Below are 20341 nucleotides of genomic sequence, written 5' to 3'. Positions count from 1 at the left end.
TGGCTCACACAGTCCACCTGCTGCTGCAAGGAGGACATAATGCCTACTCAAAATAAAGTAGGTTCTGTAAGGGAAGATGGAGAAAATAAGTATTGGATAGGCATATTTTTATGCAGGATCCTCTCTTCAAAAACTAATACAATCCAACCAAATGCAAGCCAAATCCTTCTAACTTCTAAGCCCAGGAAGCAGTTTACCTTCTTCCACCTTCTGAAGGAGTCTCTTTCCAGGGCTTGCATGACACAGCACTCTTCTGGGATCTCTTCCTTTTCTCTGGCTATTCCTCCTCTGTCTCTTTTGCATGCTTGTCCTCCTGTACCAGAACACTCTTATACAATTTCCTAAGTTCCCACTGCCTGTGAATGGCACTAGCTTCCATCCAGTTCTGCAAACCAGCCTATAGAGTTCATGGTACAGTAACATGAGTTCAGTAGCTTCACCAAAAAGATAAGCAGTTTAGAGGACAGTTAATGACATTGGTCCAGAGGTTCAGAGTGATCTGGGGCGAGATATCTTTAGTTTTCCAGGCCTTCTCATGATGGTTTCAAGATGGCTCTTGCTGTGGAGTGAATGAACAATGTCAAATTACTCCCTATTTGGAGGATTTTCAAAGTCTCCCTATTTGTCTTCATTTTGATCCTTTTTGATCCTACCCCCACCACTCAACAATGCATACTCCTCAATCCTGATTACAGAATCACTATGCCTTTTTTTGAATGAGGCTTTATCTTCACAGTTAAAAGGACATGACAGCTTTACCACTGGTCTGCTCCTATCCATTCCAACCCCTCAAATTTCTCCCCCATAGTTTCCCCAACCTCCCATTTTCATACTCATACCTCCCCTACTCCATTTCTCAGTTTCCTCCTCTCTGGATTACTTTTATGTCTTCTAAAGCACAATGTTCTTGTCTATAAAGAGAGCATTGTTCATTTTTCTTGTCGGCTAATTTGTATTCAGTTTTTGAATTTTAGATTGATGACGAATCCCTGTAATAATACTTTCTTAACTCCCTCCACTCTCACTTGCAGCCTCACTCTTCAGTGTATGTCTTTGTACAGTGTTATTAAGTACTCCCACAGTACCAAGAACCATTTTCTCACTGTTGAGTAGTACTCAATAATGAAATGGCATAGTTTCAGAAGTGCATATGTTGGGGGAGGAAAGATCTGTTGTTTAAATTACATCTTGAAACACTTTCAAACTCCTATATTTCAGTGAATATAATATATACATGTTAACATCTTTGAAATCAGTTTTTCAATCCATGCCATATTGTTAGTAGGTCTCACTTCTTTAATAGTACATAAAATTATGATGTATCTTATAATTGACAATGTCTTAGATTTTATTAACTATATCATGTGACCTTGGGGAAATTACTTAACCGTTCACTGCCTAAATTCTTTTATCTGTACAGTGTGGTAATGCCCAAACTTAGGTTGAATAGTTGTGATAATTTTAAAAACATGATACATATAAAGCGCTTAAAACATTGGTTTTTGGCACATTGTCATTGCTCAATAAATGTTAGTCATAATCATTGCCTTTTATAATACTCAGATATATGCCTTCTTGAGTAGACTATTTAAGAATTATATAGCTGTCTGTTTCACTGTGTCCTCAGTTGTTAGCATGATACCTGACTTTTCTGGTGTTTATTTTAATGTTTAGAGTGGAATGTATACAGAAAATAATGAAGATAGAATGATCATACCTGTGACTTGTTTTTATTCCTGATCTTTTCAGCAAGAGATTCTTGTCCTCTTCAATACAAGATTTCTCTATAGTAGACCTAGAATAACCCCACCTTCTAAAACTCCATCTATTCAATTAACACATATTTAGTTTAATATATAAAAACTGTAAAATTCAAAATAAAATTTAAAATACTTCTAATAGAACTTTCGAAAATATAAACTGTAAAAAAATTTCATTCTTGCTTCTCCAATTCTACCCTCTAGAAGAAAATCATTAAGTTTAGTGTGAATCTTTCCACACTTTTTTTTAATGTAAATAGTGTGAGCTGAATAAAATGGTGGTTGTTTGAGAAGTTACTTGAGAATAAATAAGCAATTTCTTACACAAAAATAGGACTAAATTCTACCAAGCCTATGGCAAAATTGTGATCCACAATCCCTGTCCTGACTTTCCTCCTCAGAGCTTCCTGTTTTATCCTCATCTTCCCCTGGCCCTCTCCCGTTCACCTGGCTCAGACAGTTAACACTTGAAAGTCATTTACTCATTTTTTTACCTCCTCTTCATTTCTTGGTAGTCTGTTCTCAATAATATGAAATCTGTAGAAAGTCAGGGAGAGTAGAATGGACTTCTTTCCAAGGTAACTCTAGAGGAAGCTGGTTTTTAGACATATTTTGAGAGTGTAAAAGAAGGCCCCTGAATCCGAAAGGCACCTGGGAGATCCACACTCCTAATCATCTTTCGTTTTAAATCTCTCCTTCCATGTGTTTGGGATTAGCACAGAGCATGCTCTTCTTGCAGTAGTATTCATTGGTCAACCTCTTTGATGGCCATCTGGCCATAGGAATAAGAATTCTAATGTTAACATCTTTTGACCTAGCAACTTCACTGGCAGAAATTGAGCAAAGAAATAAGACGAAAAATGAACAAATATATGTGTGAGAACACCATTACTTTTAAATAATTACTTTATTTACTTTTAAATAAGTAAGCATTACTTATTACTTTAACATTACTTATTAATTTAACATTAAATAAGTAAACATTACTTATTACTTTAAAGTAAACACAACATTACTTTTAAATAAGAGGTATCAAAAAACCAATTGACCATTAACAGGGACATTTAAAAATAAATTATTGTGGATATATACAATTAAAATAATGAAACATTTTCATATTATTTATTGGCATGAAAAGTTTAAAGACAGATTTTTAAAAATCATGCTAAAATCTTTTTAAATGTAAACACATTAACATGTAAACATAGAGAAAATTCTGGAAACAAATATCAGAAATTAGCGGCCATTTTTCCTAAGAGATTTACTAGTGATTTTTCCTTGTTTATAATTTATAGTAGTTTCTCTCTCTCTTTCTGTTGCTCTCTCTCTCTCTCTCTCTCTCTGCAAGGGTTAGATTTTCACTTTTATAATGACATAAGTTCTTATACTCTTGAAAAACTTAGGGTCTAGACTCAGTATGCCTTCCCTGCTCTTAAGTATTCACCCCAGTTTTCTGTGGTCTGGAGAGATCATGTGAGCTTCAATTTCCAAAGCAGCAGTTCACTAGTGTCTTCTCCTCTATCTTGGTCATCCCACTCTTTGATACTGGTTTGCCCCAAAGGAAGGAGATAATGTCATCATTCAAAAGGAAAGGAAAGGGAGAGAAAGATGCAGAGAATAAAGCAAAAGAAGAAAGAACGAAATTCATAAGCAAGAAACCTATCTTCTGGTGAGATTCAGCCCATATTGTCTTTCACATTATTTTGAATTCGAACTGCTGATATGCATTATCAACAGCATATGTGCAAATTAACATCAAAACATATATGAAATTTCTACATGTAGACACTAAGAAACTTACTCTGCTTGATAAATGCCAGAGATTACTGTTGTTTGTTCCCGCAGAGATGATAGATAGCTTTCTCAATTCATATAACTTACGACCTGGGTCATTCTGAGCACAAATTAGGGTGTCACTCGTTATTGCCATTTCAATTTGGCCAGACAGTTACTCTATCATATTTAAGTGGAAGGGGGTGATGGATATCTAGTAGACTTTTTCATACTGTTTGCAAAATCTATTCCATATTGGTTTTGGTATTTGTGTGCCTTTTTAGGTTATCGCTAGGAGAAAAAAAGTCCATGTAGTAAATCCTAGAGCCAATATGTAGGATTTTTTCATATTCTGCCTGTTTTTGTCTCACACTGCTATCCGGTCACTGAGGGTTCCTGAGTCCCCAATAAACTGTTCAGCTGAAAGAGAAGAACCCACCATCTACTCACATTTCAACATGTAACAATGACAACTCCGTCCTGAGAGGAGGCTAGGTTTCTAATAAAAGCCAGATAGCCAAATATCTCAAGCTATTTTCAAACCTGCCTCTCCTACACATTTGGCTGTTTGTTTATTTTTATTAGAAAGGCAGACTTGTTCTTTTGCCAGGGAACTCTCTAATAGCCTGCCACCAACATCTGCACAGAACAGAATGCTTTTGGAGGGTCAGATGGAAAAAATAAACAACCTTCCCTCTGAAAAGCATGAGGAAGATAGTAGTGCTTCTGTTTGAAGCAACAGAATGTAAAAGAGAAAGGGCCAGCTAAGCCACACCAATAAGCCATTGTGATCAGCCATGCTTTAGCATAAGAGGGATCTGAGGCCATCCTAACAAAGGTGAAGAGGACACAACATTACTTTGATCTCCTGTGCCATTAGCATCTGCCATGCAAACACAGTGACATTCTGCAGGCATTCAATAGTCTCCTTGCTGTAATAGCCTAAAAGGCCACTTTAAATTTTTGTTTACTTATTTATTATTTGTCTCCTCCAGATTGTATACTCTATAAAACAGAGCATATGTCTAACAGATTCATCAATATATTCGTAGTGTTTTCCTCGCAGTAGTTACTAAACAGACAGTGGAAGGAAGGAAGAAAGGAAGGAAGAAGAGAAGGAAAGAGGGAGGAAGAAAGGAATTTTTGCACTTATCCAATTATACCACTCACACGCATCTGGTTGCTTTTTGAATGCATCCTGCCATTCTATGCAACACCCAGAAGCATGCCTGGCAGGGAGCAAAGTAATCAATAAAAGTCTGTTGAATTGAGTATGTTCTTTAGTGCTCGTTGGATTAACAATAGGTTAAAATTAATATTGTAGTAAAAAAAGAATGCTAGTGTAGACATGTTCATAAATAAGTACTTTGAATGAATTGGTTTATACAAAGAAATTTTTCAAATTCATTCTGATAGTTAATTATTTTTGTCACTAAATCTTCTAAACTCCAGGCATATTTCTAAGGCTGATGCAGCAGCTGTCAGCACACTAAAGGCAGGCAGAATTTTGCCAGAGGTAGGCACCCTTCCTGTTCAAAACAGATGCACTGCAGGCTAATCAGTTATGGGGACATTTGCAGGGTTAGTTCTGTGGCCAGAGAGATGATGCTACTACTCCATTGTTCAGCCACTTTAGGATTAACAACATGTCAGGGGTGGAGTGACCTCCTCACATAACACCCTGATGGGATGACAAGTGCATATAAAATGTCTTGAAAGAGGAAAGATTGAAAACCAATATTCCTACCTTTTCCTCAAAGTTAGCTTTGAAACTCAGCTCTATCTCTAAGCTACACTATGGTTGAAAACACTATGGGTTTGAATTTCCTGCTTTGCCCCTTAAGTTGGTAAATGTGAGTGAGCCTCCAGATCTTTCTCAATTTCCTAATCTGTAAAATGGGAATAAATTATATCTGTCTTGAGACTAATTGTTGCAATGATTAAATAAAAGAAATCCTTGACATTATTTTGTAAAGCATAAATTGCTATGCAAATTTATTACTATTGGTAAAAATACCTAGTAACTGTTAAGTGTGTAATTACTTATACACTTACCATGTGTAAGTATCTTGTTAAGCACTTAAATGCTAAATGCATTTAAAATTCACAACTATCTTTTAAGAAGACATTAGGAGTAATTATAGTATTATTATTTTTTTAATCTATGTCAAAATACACGTGAGAGACAAAGTGCACCAAACATTTAGGAGATGATTTAATTCAGCCTATTGCAACAGAGTAGACATTCACTGATCACTAATATCTCAAAGAAAAGGAAGGGGCCTGGGGTTTCATAGAGGTGGGTATACACAGCAAGTAGACAAGGTATCATGCATGGGTCTAGGGGAATCAGGTGAGAGATGAATATTCCTAGGGGAATAGGAGAATCAGGATGGAGAGAGGTCTTATCTGATCCTTGAGAAGGGTGAAAGTGTGTCTTGGAACAAATGAGAATAGGGTTGTCTTTTGTGGTTAGTGAGTTCTCAGACCATAAAAGGCTGTAGATGATGACCTTATTACCCTCTCCCCCAAGATCATTTTCTCTTTAATTGAGAGAAGGTTGTTAAAGAACGAAAGCAGAGCTCATAAGCAGACGACCATCAGATCAGATGCAGCTGGCATACATAGGAAGTTTAGCCATTTCCTTTGGAGAAAAAAAGAAGTTACTGGTATTTACAAATCAGGAATTTTGACACCAATTCTCAAAAATCAGACTTAAAAACCCAGGGCATTTCCTCAAGGCAATAACTGTCAGGTACTCTGTTTCAGTGGCATCTATGGGACACTTCACGTGCCATTTGTTAAGGACTCCACAGCTCCTTAGCCCAGAATCTGAGGCAGCTGCCCTTCACTGCAATCCTTCCTTCATTTTTCATCAATAGCCAGGTCCACTCTCTAATTAACTCCCTCTGTCTGACCAGTGGCATTCAGAGTTTGCAGTCACACATGATGGTTCTAGATGAGGAACGAGCTGGCAGAGAGTGAACTTGGAAAATTCTGGTCTTCATGACTGAGATCCTTCCTGCTAGAATTCTATAATCCCTGGAAGTTTACAATTCACAGGTGTAGACAAAGTCCACACAGGCACTTACAAGTGTGGAAAAATTCCAGTAGAGTTCAGTGAGGTGAAAACAAACTTTTGCAAGTTAATGACCAAATTTATTTTCGAAACCTGGACTTAGCTTCCATCAGTTCACGGTCTACTCCGACAACATGAACAAACCATACTTAGAAACAGGCTCCTGATTTCCTCCCATATCGTATATTTTTGCTTCTATTCATTTCTAATTAACTTTAAAGTCATCCTTAGTTTCTGTATTTCTAAAGCCCAAATATCATTTATTCCTCTCACTGGCAAAATACATTCTCAGATGCATCTGAGATCTGGACAAAGCAAAAATTCTGTTAGTGAGCTTGCATCTGGAAAACAACTCAGAGCTCCTACTAGACATGATTACCCTTATTAGTGGATGTGACTCTGCCTGGCCTCTGGGGTATTTACCACTAAAGAGATTGCAACAAAATGGTGCAGAAGAATAAAATATTTTTATTCTAATAATGTAAGTGACAAAGAAATAATACAAAATACTTGGCTGACATTTTGATGACAAAGAGGAGAGAAGTTTCAGACTGAAGTCATCATTCAAAATTATTGGATGTTACTTTGCAAAACATATGATTAGTTTTATATTGAATAAACAATATTAAATAAATTAATTAAATATTTGTTAGCAAGGGTCAGCAAACTATAATCTGTGGGTCAAATCCAGCCATGCCTGTTTTGTAAATGAAGATTGCCTATAGCTATTGACAAGGGTCTGAAATGGAATTGTGGGAGATGTTAAAAAAATGCCTTGAGCATAGGAAGCTATAAATGAGGGAAAGACATGAGCACCAATTTGTCCCAGAAGCTGGACCTTAACATTCTCAGTTCACGTGAGAGAGAGGTGATTCTTGGTGAGGGCTGGCATGCTTCCTCTTGGACACTGAGTAGTGGTGGGCTAGTCACTAGTCTGAGGAACCTGGTGGTGAATTGGTCAGTATGGCAACAAAACACGGATAGGCCACTGGGGCCACATGGTCTTAAGTGTTTCCATGTTCTGAACATAAGATACGTGCTTTGTTTCCAAGTGGAAAGAAGAGCTTCCTTCAGTGAACAAATGTGTCAGGCCACTGGGCATTACCTTAACACAGTGATGTGTTATGTCCACTTGGAGAGAAAAGCTTCACAAAATCTGAACAAGGTTACAACTCTACACTGGAAATCAGGCTTTGGATCCCTACACAATTGGGTCCTGGAACTTAAGAGCTCCTTGCAAGCAGCCCCTCCCTGCATGGATGAGATCAGTGATGTGTGCGTCCTCATGGAGAACCCTTGGCATCTGTTCATGATCTGTCTGAGGAGTCATGCAAGGCTGTTTGTGATCCAAGCCTCATATTAGGAGATGACAATACTGATGGTGCTAGAGTTGGACATAACCATATGAGCCACCATCTTGCAACCATCTGCAGCCAAAAACAATAATTCTGATGACACACAAGATTCAGACTTCTAGACAGCTTTGACCAAATGAATCCTCCTACAACTTACAGGAATTCAGTTGATTATTTGCTAGTTTTTCCAAGGATAGCATGGCATGGGTGCACACTGAAACCTTAGCTAAATTTCTAAGTCCCTAGGTGTCAGGAAGAGATTTGCTGTGAATCAGACCTCCTGGGAACCCCTTATCCTTTCAAAAGCCAAAGGTCTGTACACCTACAGGGACTTATTTTGGGCTTAACCATGGGGAATGCAAGGTGGGTTTCAAGTCTTTGGGAAGGAGATATTAGTGGTACAGAAATCTTTTATATAAAAAAGTCATTCAACAATTCTACAATTATATATCTGTACTATCAGTTCCATATACACAAACATGATGTGGAATCATTTTTGAATAGCCATAGTGGTCTAATAAAGATATGCAGAAATCTGAATTATCTTCTTTCTTGGCAATCATCACAGTTAATGTCTTTCCTTCTCATCACCATTCTTCCCAAAACTATCCACACAACCATAATATATATTGTATTATTCTGATGCAAGTCATTAGAGTTTTATTATATACTGTCATTGAATTATAAGATTTTAAAAAGCATTTTATTTGTTTATTTCTAGAGAGGGTAAGGGAGGGGGGAAAAGAGGAAGACAAACATCAATGTGTGGTTGCCTCTTGTGCACCCCACACTGGGGACATGGCCTGCAACCCAGACATGTACCCTGACTGAGAATCAAACTGGTGACCCTTTTGTCCACAGGCTGGCACTCAATCCACCGAGCCACACCAACCAGGGCCCAAATTATAAGATTTTTTAAATGCAGTATTTTTCAGCTAAAATAAAAGCAAGGTTTAAATATACCAATGTAACCATTTTTCATGAAATATAATTTTATAATAAACCTTTAAAAATATAGAAAATAGATCTTTTCCCTTTTCTTTTGATCTAGTTAGGTGGGAGAAATTGCTGTTCTTAGCATTTTAATTACAATAACATTATAATGTTAGCAAAACAAAAAAATCATTTGACATATTCATGGCATGATTGCATTAAAAAAGTTTACTCTCCATTAGTCTTCCTGATTGTACTAAGCCATCTGTGCTTGTAAAAATAATAATAAACAATGAATTTTGTGTGCCATATGTACTTCACTATTTAATAGTAATTAAGCAATAGTCCCAAAGAAATCTCTTAATTGTGATAGTTGCTTAAAGGTAATTATTTATAATGAATGATAATCATTTATTTGTAATATTAACAGTTGTTTTCTTCGTTGTTTTAATCTTTAAAATTTTCTGGTGGCCATAGCAGTCTCAGTATCTATACTGGAAAATTAGTAGTTCTGTTGTGTTCGTGATAAATTTTTCATGAATCAGAATTCTGGTTATGATCTACTAGATTTGTAATAGATTTCTATAGTATTTTCAAAATGGAGATTTCTATGAATATCTCATTCACTTTATTATTACAAGTAAATTGTTTTAATAAAATTTCTAGAGAAATGTATAATGTGAAGTGACCCATATTACAATGCACTGTATAAACATGAAAATAACAGAGCTTCATATTCTAGGTAAGAATAAGTGACAGAAAACAAAGCTTGAGGAAAAAAGCATAAAATACATTTAATTGCAGTTATATACTTTTCCAATGCATCACTGTGCATTATAGCTGTAGACAGCCTATTAAGTCATTTCAAAAACTTGCATATTATATTGAGGTATAGCATTTCTTACAATAAAAAGTTGACTAAGTCACACATATTTAAGCAATAAGACAATTTATTATATTTATGATTCATATCAAGTATTTTATTTTATTTTTAATACAACAAAAAGAATGTATTGGGTTAAAATTATTCTTCCTAAATTGCACGTCTAAGGAACAAATTACTTGGTTTGGTCTCTTTACTCTACATTCCTGACATGACAAGGAAATACGCAGTAGGATACATTCAGCTGCCTCTAGATTAGTGGTTTCTCATCTATGGGCAATGTTGCCCCTGGGAGGACACCGGCTGAAGTCTGGTGACATATTTGGTTGTCACAGATGGGAGAAGGATGCTAATGGCCTGTCGTGGTTAGAAACCAGAGATACTGGGAAACATTCTCTGATGCACTGGACATCCTCATGACAGAGAATGATCCAGCCCAAGAGGCCAGTAGTGCTGAAGTTGAGAATGTTGGCCTAGATTACCTGTTTTGCAATTAAATAATTTATTTAAAAAAATCAAAGCATTTCAACCTGAAAGTTTCAAAGCCAAATTAAAAGCCTTAACTACCAGGAACTTTATTTTCTCTCCTTTTCCACAAGAGAAAATAAGAAATATCACAGAAAATAAAACTTGTCCAAGATCTGGCACTAACTTGCAAAGCATCAAGAAAGCAAAGAAAGAGAAAAAGAAAGAAAGAAAGAGAAAGAAAGAAAGAAAGAAAGAAAGAAAGAAAGAAAGAAAGAAAGAAAGAAAGAAAGAAAGAAAGAAAGAAAGAAAGAAAGAAAGAAAGAAGAAAAGAAAGCATATTAAAGTATATTAGGTAGCTCAAGTCGTCATGAGGGCTGCTTGAAGAGGATGACACTAAGCTTTTCTGTAAGTGCTATAAACCACATCACAGAAATGGTCTGATGCAGAAACTCCATGTCTGCTATAGTCATAAGTGCAAGCATTTCTGGTGCCAGGGATCCAGCCTCTATTATCACTCAGAGAAAGAAAAGCTGTGAAGGGCCTTTCACTTCCTTTGCAAGCTTGGCAATCAAGGTCTCAGAGAGGTGGATATTATGGAGGACGTATGACATACACAGGCACCACAGCTTCAAGAGTGATTGGGGAAGAAAAACATCTACTTTAAAAAAAAATAGGACTGATGATATGAAAGTCTGTGGAAATGTATGGAGTTATGGAGTTGACTTGTGGCCACAGACAACATTTATGATCTTGATACCAGAATTGTCATTTGATTTTAGAAACAATAGGGCTAGAAACATTGAATACTGGTATTTTAGGGTTGGAAGAAACATATGTATTCTGAATGTATATTCTCAACACCCCAACCCCCACTTCTATGTTCAGTTTGTCTCTTATTTTCCCCTTCCTCCCCTCCTTTCTTCCTTCCATTGGTCGACAAATATCTATTGAATGTCAGCTTTGTGGAAGGTTTTGTTCTACAGGACACTATAGTGAACAGGCAAAATCCATGCATTTATATTTGTGTTTGGGGAGAGGAATAAAAATAAATAAATAAGTAAATTTAATAAGTATTCCTGATTATCCAGACTTGTGAATTGCGCATATATAGGTTCATATTGGAATAAATCTTTTATTCAGAAATTTCTTTACCTGCTATCTGAAATTCAAGCACCAGATAAATTAAGATAATGCATTATCTCCTGCAATTCAAATTCAGCACCCAAACTCAGAAATTATATAGAACTAAGAAGTGAAGGGAACTTGTATACAATTTGTCAGATAGTAATAAATGCCATGGAGTAAGTGAAACAGGGAGAGTGACAGTGACAGTCCCAAGGGGGAAGGGATTACAACTTTAAGTAATGTGGAAAACATCACTAAAAGGTGATGTTTGGGAGAAGTTCTGAGCAGAGAGAAGCAAGTACAAAAGCTTCAGGAAGGAGCCTACTGCTGGGTTCGAAGAATGCAAGGAACCTGGTGAGTTTTGAAGCTCAGAGAAATACATAGGGGCCAAATCATGGATGGCTTTGTTGACCACTACAGGCCATTTGATTTTGGAAAGAAAATGGAGACCTATTGCAGGGTTTTTATCAGTGGAATAACTAATGTGCTGATCACTGTGTTGAGAATGTACTGGAGAAGTATAATACTGGACACTGGAAGCCCAGTTCACAGGCAATCTCTAATCTTGGCAGCTTAGACCGAGGCAGTTACTTAGAATGAGGCAGTTCCTCATTTCTTAGCAGAAATGAGGAAGTCAGATCCTGGATACTTTTTGAACAAAAAATAAAATCCAAATTGGCTTCACTATGAATTAGTGTGGAAAAGAGGGGGCAAAGATTAAATACCTAGAAGAATGGTTTTCTGAGATGGGAAAGAGCAAAGGAAGGGAAACATGTATGTGTGTATGTGTTGGGAGGCAGTAGTTTGTAGGGGGGCTCCACCCAAAGGGCCCCCCTGGCTGCCACTGATGAGAATAAGTCGACCAAAACATGATCTTCTTGGAGAGGAAAGGTGGCCAATCTCTCAAAGGAGAAGGGCCAAGAGCCTTTTCCTCAATGGTCTTTTATTGGGTTCGTTTTGCACAGGAATACAGATAAAGCTCATTAATCATTATCAGGCAATAAGGATCAAACAATAGATAACAAAGAACTTTCCGGGCCTATTCTGAGTCAAGATCACATAGCTAAAGTGCTATAAAACTTTGAGGAAAAACTCACTTCTTGCTTGGACCCTTATTTAATTGAGAGTATTCTAAACAAAGCAGGTTTCACAGGATTTTACATGTTCTGTCTTAGGCCTGATTGCCCTAGGTAACCCACCCTTTCTAGCACAGGGAAGTACCCACCACCAGCATTGTTTCAAGCTTAAGTCAGGTAGGGGTAGTAAGGCGGCCAAGAGATTAGGAGACTTCTTGCAGACAGAATGAGGACTCAGGCTATGTCATAGCCGACGGGCGAAAGACCATCACCCCCTTTTGCTGTAGACCCCCCAAGTCCTTCCCTGGGGCCTCCACAGGATTGTGCCTGTCTTAGGTCATCCTCCCCACCCTTGGGGAATCTTACCTGTCATTGGCTAACCAACCAAGCATTGGGGACCAGTTATGGATGAATTAAAAGGAGCAGAAGTGGTGCTCCTGCCAGTGAGATAAGCTTTGTCTCCTTAGAGGCTTATGGTCTGAAGGTTACTTACTTAGCTTTAGCCATGGGGGGGGGGGTAGGGTACAGCTTCTGAAACCAGGCAGGGCAGTTCCCAACAGTAGTTCTGTTGTTTGGAAGCATTAAGTTCAACATGCCTCTTAGGCATTGAGTGCTACAGTTTAGGAAAGAGCTCTGGATTGATAGACATCTGGAAGTCCTCAGGGTGTGCATGGATTTAAAAGCATGAACCTAGTTGAAGTCACCGATTAATATAAAAAAGAGAAAGGAACCAGGAACAGAATCCTGGGACACTCCAATGTTCAGAAATCAGAAGAATGAACAAAGACTAAGAAGTAGGAGGGAAATCAGAATGCCTTTTTACATGGATGCCGAAATGAAGAGTGTCAAACACCGCTAAGCCATCAGCATGCATTGAGTGGTTTCAGAGGAGTGGTGGGGTAAGAGATCAACTGAAGAGAGTTCAAGAAAAACTGGAAGAGAAATAGTGTCTCTCTTCACAGAAGGAATTTGAGAGAGCAGAGTGTGTGTGCTTGTCCACAGCAATGTGTTTAAGCCCTGGTTGCTCCAGTAGAATCACCCAGGAAGCCCTAAAAATTCAGGTTCTGGACCCTGTCAGCAAATCCTGGGGTTTGATTACAGTAGTCCATCTTTATTCAAGGTTTTATTTTCCATGAATTCTGGTACCAGAGGACAGCCATAGTCTAAAAAATATTAAATGAAAAATTCCAAAAATAAACAATTCATAACTTTTTTAAACTTTTTTATTGATTATGCCATTACATTTGTTCTATTCCCCCCTCCATTCCCCTCCATCCTACATACCCCTCCCCCACCATTCCCCCTTTTTAGTTCATGAACACAACTCTCAAATTCTTTAGATTCTGTATTTCCCCTACTATTCTTACCCTCCCCTTATCTATTTTCTATCTACTTTCTATGCTACTTATTTTCTGTACCTTCTCCCCCTTCTCCTTCTCCCACTCCCCTGTTGCTAACCCTCCATGTGATCTTCATTTCTATGGTTCACTCCTGATCTAGCTGTCCTCTTAATTTGCTTTTGTTTTAGGTGTGGTTGTTGATAACTGTGAGTTTGCTGTCCTTTCACTGTTCAACTTTTTTATCTTCTTTTTCTTAGGTAAGTCCCTTTAACATTTCATATAATAAGGGCTTGGTGATGATGAACTCCTTGAGTTTGATCTTATCTGAGAAGCACTTTATCTGCCCTTCCATTCTAAATGAAAACTTTGCTGAATAGAGCAATCTTGGTTGTAGGTCTTCGATTTTCATGACTTGGAATACCTCTTTCCAGCCCCTTCTTGCCTGTAAGGTCTCTTTTGAGAAATCAGCTGACAGTCTGATGGGAACTCCTTTGTAGGTGACTGTCCCCTTAGCTCTTGCTGCTTCTAGGATTCTCTCCTTCATTTTAAATTTGGCTAATGTAATGATGATGTGCCTTGGTGTGTTTCTTCTTGGGTCCAACTTCTTTGGGACTCTCTGAGCTTCCTGGATTTCCTGGAAGTCTATTTCCTCTGCCAGAATGGGGAAGTTTGCTTTTATTATTTGTTCAAATAAGTTTTCCACTGGTGGCTGTGCCTTTCCCCCTTCTGGTACCCCTATAATTGGAATGTTGGAATGTTTAAAGACATCCTGGAGGTTCCTAAGCCTCTCCTCATTTTTTTTTGAATTCTTGTTTCTTCATTCTTTTCTGTTTGGTCATTTTTTCCTTCCTTCTGGTCTACTCCCTTGATTTGAGTCCCAGTCTCCTTTCCATTACTATTGGTTTCCTGTGCATTACCATTCATTTCAATTAGTTTAGCTTCCATATGTTTCTCTAATTTGTGACTAAAATCAACCAGTTCTGTGAGGATCCTGATAACCAGTGTTTTGAACTGTGCATATGAAAGTTTGGCTATTTTTTCATCGCTTAGATTGATCGGCTCTGGGGCTCTGAGTTGTTCTCGAGCCATTTTTGGTCTGTTCGCGCTGTTAGTTGTTTATCAGCAGCCTTAGTTGTTTATCGGGGTGGGGCCACCCAGGTCGCTGGTTTATGATGCTGTATGTAGGGGCGGTGTCAGAGAGGGAGCAATGGAGGTCCTCTCCGCTAGCCCAGTCCATCCCACCACTCGCCCCAGCCTGTTTATTCAATCGGAATTGTGCGAGCCTGCTGCCCCGCACCGTGAGGTCTCAATGCTCGCCTCTTCACTGGTTTATCTGCATGCAAATGCGCAACCTACCGCAGACAGCCAGCCGTGCCTCTTCCCTGTGTACACCCATAGCTAGCCTGCACCTGTGATACGTGCCTTCGGCTGCTTGTGCAGCACCAGGTCAGGGATCTTTTTGGTCAACCCGCCCCGCTGCTGGCTTCGCCCCTCTTACCAGTTTAGCTGAGCATTTCGGGTTTTTTTCGGACTCCATATTGTCGATTTTCTGTGCGGTTTGGTTGTGTTTATTGTTGTTAAAAATAGTTGTTCTTAGATTTGGTTGTGCGCGGATGCAAGGTGTTTCCACCTACGCCTCCATCTTGGCAGAAGTCCCATAACTTTAAAATTGTGTGCCATTCTGAGAGCCTAATGAAATTTTGGACTATCCTGCTCTGTTCCACCCAGGAGGTGAATCATTCCTTTGTCCGGTATATTCACTTCACTTCACTTCACTTCACTTCATCACATCATCATTGTACCATCTCACATCATAATAAGAAGGGTGAGTACTGTAATAAGATATTTTGAGAGAGAAAGAGAGACTACATTCATATAACTTTGACTATAGTATATTATTCTATTTTATTTTAGTTATTGTTGTTAATCCCTTACTGAGCCTGATTTATTAATTAAATTTTATTTTGTGTGTATATATATATATATATATATTGAAAATGGTAGTGGATATAGGGTTTAGGCATCCACTAGATGTCTTGAAGTTATCCCTTCACATAAGAGGGGACTACTTTATTTAAGAAAGTGGTAATTTTTAAGGCTCCCCAGTGATTTATCTGTGTGGTCAAAGTTGAGGATTAGTATAATAAAACTCTGAAGCAACATGCCGCTTTTTTTTTTAGTTCGAAAGTAGTTCAGTGTTGTTGGAGCTGTATGTGTGTGTGTGTACCTACATGGCAGTGTTGTATGTGTTATATTGTTGCATTTTATGCATTAAAAAATTGGCAAAGATTATATATATGGAATTAAAGTATGTCAAATCCAACTCAATATTTACCTTTTTTCAAAAAGTCTATTCTTTTACTCAGCATTCATTAAATACCTCTTCTCATAAATCTGATCATATTTATAGTCTGTTAAGTGCTTCGCTATCTAGTGAATTGTATTATTCCCTAATTACTTCTTGATCATAAATCTTCTCATCCAGGTTTTAAGTTATTTCAGAGAAGTATTTTTTGTATCCTTCACAACAGGACCCTCACTGAGAGAGAGAAAGGCTCTTTCTTCTGTCGGTCAGTGTGGGGGCTGACAGGTTGCATATCTATGAAAGATTTCATGGTCACTTCAATTCTGTAATCAGCACACTACAGTCAAATAAGGCATCTCAGCATTTTAGAAACAGGGGACAGCAATTTTATTTTTGGTTCCTCCATGATAAAATAACTCAGAAGTTAAGTGAAAAGACAGAGGTCCTAGGTGCTTTTGTATAACAGATATAAAATTCTGCTTATAGGGGCAATATTAAAGAAACAGATGTGGCTATGATTTTGTCAGTCTCTTTTTGGTAGCTTCAAACTGACCACAGTTATGCTTTTCCATGTGTCCCACATTCTAGGTCTGTGTTTACATTGCAATAAGTCAAGGGGAGGTTAGACAAAGACTTGGATAACATAAATAATAAAAAATAGTCAATACAATCACCTCTTAGTAATGTTTTCAGAAAATTTCACTTACTTAGCAGAAGAAAATTATCAGGGCTTTACCACATTGCCTAACACAATCTGGAAGAGAAAGATGTAGATGTAGATACAACACACTGGGAGCAATCAATCACACAAGCACCGGAAGTGCTGTGGTGAGATGACATCATTATGAAGATCTGAATATCACAAGAGACAAAGTTGATTCCCATCATTTCCCAGCTCCATAGCACTGCTCTCTAAAGCTAACATTTGTCTTGACTGTTTTGAGCCTACTGAGTTGGCTCAGTAGGAGATTTTACTGAAGTGCCAGGCAAAAGCAAAATCCCCCCTGATAAGGTAAATATTGTGTTGAGATCCTTATTGACTTTAGAGTGAACTCCACTGTAGGACATGTTTAACCACCAGCCCAAAATGCACACATCTCTCTAATTAAGCAAACTCCCCTTCCCCACAGTAAGAGCCTGTTGAGAATGAAACAAGTAGAAATGACACCAGATTCTATATTAGAAAAAAGCTCTGGATTATCTTCAGAATAAAGTGTAGGAAATTCTCCTACATCAGTACCAAAAATATTCCCAGTGTTTTAAAGAATGTTTAATTAATAACTATAACCATTAAGGGAGGACTTAAGAGGTACCAGGACTGTGCTGCCTGAGTGTCTTACATTTTACTCTTATTTCACAAGTCACAAACATGGAAACCCCAAGAGGCTGAGTGCTCCCTCCTCTAAGAAAAGAAGGTAATAATATCCTTAAAACAAAAAGAGAAAGTTGCTGAATAAAAACAGGTACATAAAAATAATCGAATGGAAATATTGGAAATGAAGTATCATCATTGATACGAAAATTTCAGTACAGGAGGTAAATAGATTAGACCCTTCTGAAAAGAGAACTGGTACTAAAATTGAAATTTTCACCCAGAACACAGTGCTGATTGATTTGTTAAAACCATGTAGGATAGATTTTAAAAGTCCAGTATGAACTGTAGAAATTTAGAGGATGTGGGGAGAAGGGAATATTGAAAGAATAGTATTAGAAAAAGCCTGCAGACTGGAAGAAAAATAAACCATCGTATTAAAAAACTGAAAATTGTTAAAAAAGATATATTTTATAAAGAAGTAAATGTTTCTAAAAATGAATATCCCATAAGTAGCTATATTTATACCCTGGAAAATTAATTTCAATATGGTAACTAAGGTCTCTCTTCTTCTACTATATAAAATAGGAAAACAACGAAATACCATATTTCAGTCACAGCTGCAGACATTAGCGACATGATCAAGGACTTGAAGGATGCAAATAGTGTCAATTCCTACCAGATCCCATACTCAACTCACTTCTGTGTCTTGTGCATATCTTGGAAAATGACAGCATGACATCATGCACTTTGTCAAATGGTGACTCCAACAGCAATGGCTGTTTCAAATGTACTTCACACCCTGGGTAGGCATCTGGTATATAGTTACTAATATGACAGATGCATTTTTTTCTTCTCAAGACCTGTAGATAAGAACCACCAGAAATTGTTTCTTTCAGTTGATACGGTTGTCAATTGGCCTATAGTGTTATATCTCAGGATTATATTATATCCTGGTCAATAGAGTCCTAGTTCACATCTCAGCATGGCTTCTGATTAGGAAACTCATATTACCTCAAACAAAGTGCAGCAATTTCCCCATGCTCATGTAATTGACTTATCATATACTCTACCACTTTGAAGCAGCTGACCTGATAAGACAGTTTAGTAATTTGTTGAAGAGTTAGTTATGGTGCAACTTGGCAGTCAAACAGTGTGGTGTTGGGCTCATGTCTTACAGGATGTGATATGTGCTCTCTGAGTTGGCAACCAAGACATGGTAAAGTTTCTTTGTCAGCCAGGATCAGGTCTAGGAATCAAGGTGAAATTCATTCCCTACCTCTCTAATACACTGCTTATAAAAGTATAGGAAAGCATACTTTCTTGTCTTTGCAATCTTGGACTGATGATAATTTAGAGATCTTAGTTTCCAAGGGAGGAATGCCTCCACTGGGGCCCACAGTGGTTTCATTAAATGAAGGGTGAGACTACCTCTTGGCCACTTTGCTTCTCATACCAGTGAACTAATAATCAAAGAAAGGTGTTACTGTACTGGCTGGGGTGATCAGTCTTGATTATTAAGGGGAAATTGGGTTGCTTCTACACACTGAAACAGGGAAGAATGTGTCTTGTATATCTCTTAATTCTCCCTTGTCTTGTGGTGAAAGTTTATGCAGAACTACAAGCATCTGATACAGTAGGACTGCTATGTCCCAGACCCTGCAGGAATGAATGTTCAGTTCACCCAACCAGATGAATCATGGTTCTTGCTGAGAAGTATACACTTGAAATCATGCTTTGGATCCTAACATAGCTTGTTCTTGGGTCTTGGGAGCTCTGCTTGTGCAGCTCCTCCATGTGGTTGGCATCTGCAGTAGGCAGGTCCTCAGGGAGAACCCTTAGCATCTTCTCAGAATCTTTCTGGGGAGTCATGAAAGATGTGTTTCTGATCTGAACCTCATACTAGGAGATGTTAGTACTAATGGTGCTATAGTTGGAAATAATCATACATGCAACTTTTCCCTGAGTCTCTAGCCTGCCAGTCCACCGTTTGGATTCTGGACATGCTCCTCCACAATTCTGTGAACTAATTCTTTAAAATAAATCTTTCCCCCATTTTTTAAGTAAATCAAATGTCTATTTTCTTATTTTTAAGTTCACAATAAATAATAATAATTGGTATTCTTCTTCAATAACAAGGGAGGTTATTGATAGATATTAATTCCTTGGTAGTAGAGTGAGCAGGTAGTCTCTGTGGAATGCAAAAACTTTTGGATAATTTTGGAAGAGATCTAGTAAATTTGAAGAAATAATAGATCATGCCAGTTATTTAGAGTCATGTAAAATCAAGAAGTCATCCTAGCGAAGAAATTTTTTATTTTGTGGTTTTTCTTTTTTCTAGCTATTGTAGACAAACTATCATCTTTAGGTGTTCTTCATACCTATCATTACAGATGGCATTTGGGATGACTAGACAGTGGCAATCAAGATGATAAAAATAACTCGTTCTGTGTACTTTTCCACTAATGGCTAATAAAAAAGAATGAAAAAAACAAAATTCTTCTATTTGGTAGAAGGTAATGTTCTGAAAGTAAGGTACAATTTCAGGTGGAAAATAAAGGGCACAAAAGCACTCCATGGCAAAACACTATGTTTTGTCTCAGCAGAGGTGCCAAAAATGTGTCTGCTGTCATGTAGAGTTAGCTTGATGCATTGCCTTATAGCCAGTAATGCTTCATTATTATGAGAAGGAAGATGGAAAAAGGCAGGAGGAGGAGGAACAGAAAGAAGAAGGGAAGGAAGAAGGGGGGACGTAGTCATTATATTCATTAGTTCTTCAGGTTCTATTTCAATGTGTCAGGTAACTATTCATTTAGCACACTAATTCTTACCAAAACTGCAGAGTTCTACCTATGGCTGAAGTGAGAGAAATATCAGAATTACCTGAAAATTTTTCACACTCTATCTCCTATTCCCTACCCAGACTCGGATA

The 20341-nt window shown here is 37.8% G+C and overlaps 1 long non-coding RNA gene across 1 annotated transcript in view; it reads right to left on the bottom strand.

Moving 5' to 3' along the window:
- Nucleotides 1-260: 260 nt before the first annotated feature.
- The window catches only part of LOC119042703 (uncharacterized), a 221064-nt gene continuing 200983 nt past the window's right edge, over nucleotides 261-20341 (bottom strand). The window contains exon 11 of the long non-coding RNA XR_008392498.1: nucleotides 261-559. This is a non-coding gene — a long non-coding RNA (uncharacterized LOC119042703). The remainder of the gene's footprint in view (nucleotides 560-20341) is intronic.

This window comes from Artibeus jamaicensis, unplaced genomic scaffold, assembly GCF_021234435.1.
Source record: "Artibeus jamaicensis isolate MK-2021 breed Jamaican fruit bat unplaced genomic scaffold, CSHL_Jam_final contig_559, whole genome shotgun sequence".
Taxonomy (NCBI): Eukaryota; Metazoa; Chordata; class Mammalia; order Chiroptera; family Phyllostomidae; genus Artibeus; species Artibeus jamaicensis.
The sequence above is the reverse complement of the archived record's forward strand: the minus strand, read 5'-3'. Positions and strand labels throughout refer to the sequence as shown.